Source organism: Antechinus flavipes, chromosome 1 (assembly GCF_016432865.1).
Source record: "Antechinus flavipes isolate AdamAnt ecotype Samford, QLD, Australia chromosome 1, AdamAnt_v2, whole genome shotgun sequence".
Classification (NCBI taxonomy): domain Eukaryota; kingdom Metazoa; phylum Chordata; class Mammalia; order Dasyuromorphia; family Dasyuridae; genus Antechinus; species Antechinus flavipes.
Window position 1 is genome coordinate 51,785,469 of NC_067398.1, and position 8,420 is coordinate 51,793,888.

Genomic DNA, 8,420 nt, shown 5'->3' on the forward strand with positions numbered 1-8,420 from the left:
TTCTGTCCTCAGCCTTCCCTTCCCTCTCTTTGTTCTCTTCCTTGACAATCTATTTCAATGCAACAAAGATGTATTAAGTGCAAAGCACTGTACTGGGCACTGAGAACAAAACAAAGAAAGAAAAATAACGGAGTCCTAGCCCAAAGCACAAGATGGAGGATACGACATCCATATAAACATGATACCAGCTAGGATGTGATAAGGGCTATTCCCCACATAAGACACTCCATCTTCCTCATCTATTTTGTTTCACATACTGGCCACTACATCCACTCTCCCATCTCGTTCTCAGATTGTTTTTTTTTTTTTTTGAAAGAAATAACCCCCAAAGCAGCTGATTGCTATAATACCATAAAAGACTGAAATAACAGGAAAATGGTCACTGCCTCCACAATTCTTCTCCCAGGAGCTTTCTGGGGACACATCTAAGTCCAAACTCATCCTCTTTACATGAGTTCCCTAATTCTGTCTATGTTAGCACCATCCTGCCAATCACTGTGGTTCTAAAGCCCAGAATTATCTCTGACCCCTCCTCCCTCATTTCCACTTTTGGGCACAAGGTCTACTGATTCTTTCCCATCAAACCCTCTTCAAATCCTCCCCTCCTTTTCCATTCTCTCATGAAGACATTACACCTGATGGAAGCATTATCCAAGAAAACATGAGGGAAAAGATGGTCATCTGATCCAAGAAGGACGTGCTCAGCAGTTGACCTGAGAATGAGAAACCTACCTCAGACAAGAAACAGACTTGTAAGCAGGACAACAAAGGTTAGGAATTACGAAACAGGACAAAATAAAAATGTTTTAGTGTTGTTGATATTTATATGACCCTTTAAGGTTTGTAAAGCACTCTGTATACATTTTTATAGACACAACAACCCTATACTTTGTACCATAGCATTTTCATCCCCATTGAGCAAATGAAGAAAATGAGATTGAGTAGATGAAGAAATTTTTCCCTGATCCCATAGCGATAGGACCCCAGGCTTGTCCAATTCCAAATCCAGCAAATACTCTATCTAATAAACCCAAAATAGCAGCTCAATGCTGGCTCTTGGAAGGAACTAATAAATTACAGATATGCTCACTGGATGATAAGATCCACCACCAGAACTTAATGGTTGCCAAGAAGAGTAGGCTAAATTTTGAGATTAGGAGCTACAGAAAAGAAATTGAGGTGAACTAAAGGTACTAAGCAAAGTCATTTAGATAAGCAAGTCATTTAAACTCTTTGTGTTGTTTGTGTTGTTTTATTCAAATACAAAGTGAAGGGTTCTACTATGATTCCATGACTGAATAAATTTCAAGAGGACCAAACTGGGACAGACAGAAATAGGTTTGAGTTTTTCTAGGGAATGGATCCATACATAAGCTCCAAGAGAAAACAGAAGAAGAAAAAAAAAAAAAACCCATAGTACTAAAGAATAAGAATCCCCAAGCTCAAATTTCAGATCTGCTACTTTGAGCCATTCATATCATTTCTCAAAACCACAGTTTTTTCATCTGTAAAACAATAGGTTGGAAACTCAAAGGTACTTTAAGTTCTAACACTTTGTGATTATGGACTAAAAAAAAAGCAATGGTCAATGTTGGGCAGCCCAAAGCCTAGAGGAGGACACTTGGTGCTTAATGAAGAAGGGCCTTCTACACAGAAGCCCAAGAAAGAGTGGATATTGAGACAAAGTCTAAGAAAGCCTCAGACCATTGAATCCTATTCAAGATAGAATTGAACTAACCATATAGTTCCGACTAAAGCAGGTTCTGAAAGAAGGCTGCAGATGCCATCAGACTTAGAAGCCAAGGCAGGCCAATCTAGTTCAAGCTGGACATTTAAATGGCTTGGTTCAGCTTCTAACTCAAATCAAACTGAGACAAAAATGGATACTGGGGCCGAATACCCCATAATCTATGCCAATCGTGTCAAATTGTGGAGCGACATTAGTTACTTTAAAGAAAGGAATTTGCCATTCATAATGCTTTTCTTGGGTTAGATTTCTGATCTCTTTGTAAAGGAGAAGGTTGTAGAACTATATCTTCCTCCCTGTTCCCCAGCTGCTTCTTTTTCCATCAACCTGTCAAAAATTCAGGTGTCAATGTAGTGATGACAACATTCACATCTCCAACAACTACCCTCAGAGGACTTCAATAATTCCCCTAACTGCTATCCCTTACCTAGTAGGGAACCTGTCTCCCTCCAGTGGCCAATTGGATAATGGGAAAGGCAGGTAAAAGTTATTTATTTGTGTGTGTGTGTGTGTGTGTGTGTGTGTGTGTATGTGTATAATATTTATATACATATATAGAGATATATATGAATTTAATTTCCTGTTCCTCATCAGCTTAATGGGAGAGAAGTGGGGAAAGAGGGGATTAGAGAAGATGGTGGAGAGGGCAATAGAGAAGAGGGGGAGGGGGTTCTAAACAATCCCAGGGCTTTCTTCTCTTTCTATGATTGATGAGCCTGAGTAAGCATTTCACCCTCAATATATTGAAAACATATTTTCTCAGTTACTGCTTCTCTTGGGCTTTCTTTTACTCTCCTGAAAATCAGTTGATGCTCTGGGAGGATGCCCTGAGTTGGCTGGTATGGCTGAACTAGAAAAGTCCCAGGAACAGGAAACCCAGAAGTGATTGACAGAGAACAGAGGGTCCAAGAACCATTAAACCCCAAAAAGATTGACCAGGGGAAATATCTTTCTGGGAAGCTACTCTCCTGCCCCACACAATGGGAAGGGTGAGGGCCAGGGGTGGGGTAAGGAGGGGGTAAAAAGGGAAACGGAGACATAGAATGAGTCAATCCCTTACTTCCCTCTGCCACTGCCCCCAACTAGGCCTTGGGTGTGGGCACTGTACCATTGGTACAGGGGCAAGCACAGGTGTGAGCCATCACTCATTAACCAAGGCAGGGTGGGGAGGCTGGAAAGGGAAGAAAGAAGGGGAGGAGCTCCCTCTGAGACCAAAAGGGTCAGACTGAATTGAACTGACCTGAACTGAAATAATCAAGGGGCCTGCTGGCCATTTTCAGCAACTTTGCAGAAAAATCTGGGGCCACTGGCAGAGGAAGTACCCACGTCTGGGGAAGTGCCCACTCTGACTCAATTCCTCCTACTCTCTCTCTATGGTTTTCTTTCTGACTCCCCCAAACATGGTAGAGTTATTATAGGATAAGTTATTATAGACCTAGACCTAGACCTAGACCTAGAGTCCCTCCCCCAGTCCAACAGAGCAATCCACCAAGTCTGTGCTAAGCACCTACTATGTGTCTCTTGGAGCCAAAAAAATCTTTGTCACTAACTATTTGGAGAAAGTCCCTTAATCTCCAGGGACTTCAATTTGCTCATCTGAAAAATGGAGGGCTTGTATTTTACCATCCTATGGGTAAGTACTCAGCCTGTAAAGACAAGACTAGAAGCTAGTTGGGAGTTTTTAAGGTTTTATGTGTCCTGTCCCCTCCAGCAACATGACCCCCTCCCATAATCAAATACAACTGATTACCAAAGCAACCCATTACATTGGAATGTAAGTATCAAAGTATTTCTTAAAACAAACTCCTGGATAAACCCCAGGCTAAGACCTCTTAATCTAGGTTTTTGTGCTTCTGACTCCAGAGACCATCCCATATTTTTGATGTAACTCCCCCCAAAATCAAAATTTTGGATCTGGAGCCAGGAAATCTGGGTTCAAATCTCCCTTCCAGCTTCTGTGAACTCCTTGGTGAAAATGAGGCTAGTAACATCCGCCTGGCCCCCAAACAAGTTATTTAATCTCTCTCCCATCATCAGCTGCCTCATCTGTAAAATGTGGGTTTTAAACCCACCTATCTCTTAAGTTCCTCTCAACTCGAATTCCTATCATCCTATCTGGGCCATTAGCAGGCCCACAGACAGACAGACGCCAGAAAACCTGCTTGTGGGCCTCCTTCTCTCGGAAAGCGAGCCCTCTGCCACCTACCCCGGGCCTCAGGTTCAATGCTAGACCAGCCGGGTGGAGCTAATAAACTGGAATCTGATGAAATGGGAGGGGGGGACCAGCTGTCAGGAGGAGGCCAAAGTGAGGCCCCCAGCCTCCCCTCCGGCCCCATCCCCATGCTTATCCAGCCCAAATCAAATTCCATGAACACCTAATGTTCAAAAGAGAGGTAGCTTGAGTCTGGAGTGAGGAAATGCATTCTCCACCCCGCCCCCCCAAGGTCGGGGTGAGGGGGCAGGAGATTTGGAAAATGGACCATGTGTGGATGAGACATAGAAGTGAAAGTTCTAAACTGCTGAGAGGTTAGCCTCAAAGACAGGGGTGAAGAGGAAGGGTTTCATCATTCAAAGCTATTAGTCAGACATACCATGCCACGTGGGAGGGGGTGTGGGAGGGGGAAGGGGCCAGCATCCGGACTTAGGAAAGGCTCCACGGGACCCCTCCCCAGCAGCCTCTGGGGAACCAGCTCCATGGACAAATATTTATTGAGTGCTGACTCCATTCCAGAAGCCCTCCCATTATGTTTCCTCTGTTTCTTTCTTTTTTTCTCTCTCTTTTTTTCTGTGTTCCCTCTCCCCCACCCCCCAACTACTTTCATTTATTTGAAATGTACTTTCCTATTTTGTTTTCTCTATAGACCACAGGCTCCTTGAGGACAGGGACTATTTCAATTGGGTCTTTGCACCCCACTCTACTACAAACCTGGATTGATCCCCCAGCTGCTGATGTCTCCACCCTCATCCCTAATTAATTTCTATTTCTTTCTTCCTTTAAAAAAAAAAAAAAAAACTGGACCAGTGATTTCATCTGTATAGAGAACTGGAGAGAAAAGAAACTTCCTTTAGTCGGTTAATATATTAGAAAGTTGTCTTGGGTGGCAGTGGGGGGTGAGGACACCCAAGAAGTGATTTCTCCTGAGATACAAGAGTTTTCCCTTGAGATATAAGAGGCTTGTCTTAAATTCTGGGGTCTTCCTAGCTCTGGGGCAACTCCCGACCAACTCCATCGGAATCTGTCGTTTTGTATACATAACTACGTGTGTGCACAGGTTGCCCTAGCAGCAGATGCAAGCATCTAGTTATTATTTCATTGTTGTCTTAATACCTCCAGCATCTAGCATAGAATCAGACACTAAGTGGGCTCAAGAATGCTTTTTGATTACTCGATTGAATTGTTGTTGGGGAAGGAGCTACAGAACTCAACCTCATCCTACCACACACAAGAGGGCCATTTCCAATCATCCTGCATACAGCTGGCCATTGGACCCAGATGTCTGTGGAGGGGAAAATGAGGCAGATGACCTTGCACAGCCCTCTCTCACTTAAATCCAACTCATATGTCATGGCAGCAGTTTCCTGATGTTGAGGTCCCCTTTGAGAGGGAAGGACAAATCTCACACACACACACACACACGCAGACACACATACAGTGTGTAATAGAATAGTAGAGTAACATGTCTAAAGTCCTTTGCTATTCTCCCACTACAACCTTTCAAGGCAGAATGTACAAATCTCACAATCCCCACCTTGCAGAATAGCAAACTCAGAACTAAATGCCTTAATATAATGACTAGTTAGTTACATAGAATATTAAGTTTTGCTAAGCACTTTACAAATATTTTCTCACTTGATTCTCACAACAACTTTGCTAATTATTTGCTACTTTTATCCCCATTTTACAGATGAGGAAACTGAACTCGAGAGCCTTGCCCAGGAGCGTACAGGAAGCATCTATGGCTGCATTTGAACCCAGGTCTGTCTACCCCAAGTTTGGGGCTCTACCTACTGTGTCACCTAGTTGCCTCTAACTGACTGGCCTATGGTCACATGCCAGAAAAGTCCTAGAGTTGATGAGGAATCAGGAAGTCCCCAGTTCTAATCCTGCCACAAACACCAGCTGTCCAGGACTCAATTTCAGAAAGAAGAAAGTGATAGCTGACTGCTCAGCTACTGAAAGGGCTTTGCAGACCCTTGTTATTCCATGTGAGAGCCTGGCGGACATACTCTAGCCCCAGTTCCCCTTTTGGGCCCATAGTGGGACAGCACCAGAAGAAAATGGCCACTTTTCCTTCCCAATCCCCTCTCCCTCCTTTCCCTCAGTGGGAAGTCTGCGCGCACACACACACACACACACACACACACACACACACACACACACAATCTGAAGTGTGCCTGACAACAAGCAGGTCTCCTTTGCTGGATGAAGAGGAGGCAATAGCTGCTTTCTCCTTCCAGATAGAGTTTTATTGCAGGGAGAAAGGTGAAAGTCAGCCAAGGGCCCCAGAGAGCAGAGTCCCAGCTCCTCTCACTGGGAGGTGGGGGGGAATAGAGGGTGCTTATCTCCCAAGGGACATTTATCCTGAATCCCCCAGGCTGGAAGAAGTCTGCTGGCCCTGCCTGGAAGGAGAAGTGGCCACAGAAGACCTTGTGTCAGGCCCAGGGCCAGGGCCAGAAAAATGGATTTTCATTTTTAATTAAAGTGTGACATCCCTTTCCCCTTCCCCAGTCCCTCCTCTCCCTCTAGGCCCCCAGGCAGATACAGGGAGGAGGTAACCTGAGCCCCTGCTCGGGTCTAGCTTTGGGAGGACACACAATTAGGCCTGATTCCTTCAGCCCATATGACCCTCCAGGAGGGAGTAAAGTTTTACCCCAGGAGCTGTAAGAGCCGCTGGAGCAAACTCTCTGGCCCAGTTTTTACAAGCTCAGGGATATGGTTTTCTCCTATGAGTAACACCCCTCTCCTGGGCCGTTTCTACCTGCTGGGCAGGAAGTCGGCAGGGCCGCCTCAGTCTCTGAGTTCACCTCCACCTCCACATGACCCACCTCAATCATTTGGCTTTACAGTCATGTAAAGCAAGTCCTCAAACTTTACTATCTCGGGGCTGGGAGAGATCGCTGATAATGGCTAATGGAGTTTGCTTGCTCCCACACCCTGGCTGAGGCCTGGGCCCAGTCACGCAAGCCCCAGTGCTGGAGCAGTCCAGGAGGAGGGAAGCAGAATCACACAGCAGGACCTGCCCTTCCCCTCACCCCATTTACCCCCCCCCCCATAAAAGTCATGAACTGAACCTTCTTCACCAGTGTAAGCAAGCCCCAGGCAAAAGCAAAGCTGCGTCCCCCTCCCCCATCCCCTTCCCACACCTGTTGCACACTTCTAGCAGGTGGGACCTGAGAGGAGATGGGATGGAGAGAGGTCTCAGATTTAGGCCTCCACAGAGAGACCTAATCCAGGATCAGGCCTGGAGAGAGGACAACATCTAACTCATTTATTGATGTCCCTGAACATGCCCAGAAGAGGCCGTGGGGGAAACTGAGGCAGCAGGGGGGGTGGGAAGAGAAGGTTACTCTGCTCATTTCAGGGGGAAAAGTGACAGTGAAAAAATCATCAGCTCTTGGCTCTTACTCAGGAATGGACCTTGGACACACACTCCTGGGATAGCAAATTTATCCAATAAATTGATCATTGACTGATTAAAAATGAGGGAAAAAATATTTTCCCCAATTCAAGTCAATTCAATTCAATAAACATTAAGTATATTAGGTACAAGGTTTAAGTGGCCATTTGTGGGTTAGTAATGGATAGAAAGTTAGCTTCCAAGCCAAGAAGATTTACTTCTGTTACATACTAAGCCACTCTCTAAGACTATAAATTGCCAAGAAAATAAAATGAGCATTTTATGCAAAGTAGAGCAAAAAAAGTATTATATGGCACAGCAAATCTTTATTACATAGTTTGCATTTTTTAAGCATAAAAGTTCAGCATGTAACTTTCTAAGCTTTCCTGCTTGCTTGTTTCCTTTTGACCTGTCTTTTGTTTTCATCTGTATATTGGGGGAGGGGGGAGGTAATGCTTCAAAAACTATCTTTCTTCTTTTTTTGTAACCCATTCTTAACTTCTGTTGAAAAAAAGGAAAAAAAAAAAAGAAAAGAGAAAAGCTTGTAACAAATATTCATTTAAGCAAAACAAATCCCCAAATCTGCCATGTTCAAAAATATCTGTTTCATTCTGCATGTTGAGTCCATCCCCTCTGTCTGGAGGTAGTTAAGGATCCTTTATTATTGGTCTCCTGGTGGCTCATTTCCCTGATCAGAGCTTTTCAGTCTTGCAGAATTGTTTGCCTTTACCATGTTGTGATTTTAGAAACTGTCTCCTAGTTCTGCTTACTTCATTCTGCATCAGTTCATCTAAATATTCCAAAGTTTCCTGGAAACCATCTTTTTCATGATTTCTTACTACCCAATAATTTGTTTCACCACACACCAATTGGCTTTTCTCTAACAACGATTTTTCTCTACTAAAAAGATCTGCTGAGAATATATTTGTACTTATGAGTCCCTTTCTTCTTTTCAGCAAGAAAGAAGTTTCTCATTCTACAGATGAGGAAACTGAGGATATGTGCTTTAGATCACATAGTTTTACACCCTAGAGGCAAGACTCACACCCACCTCC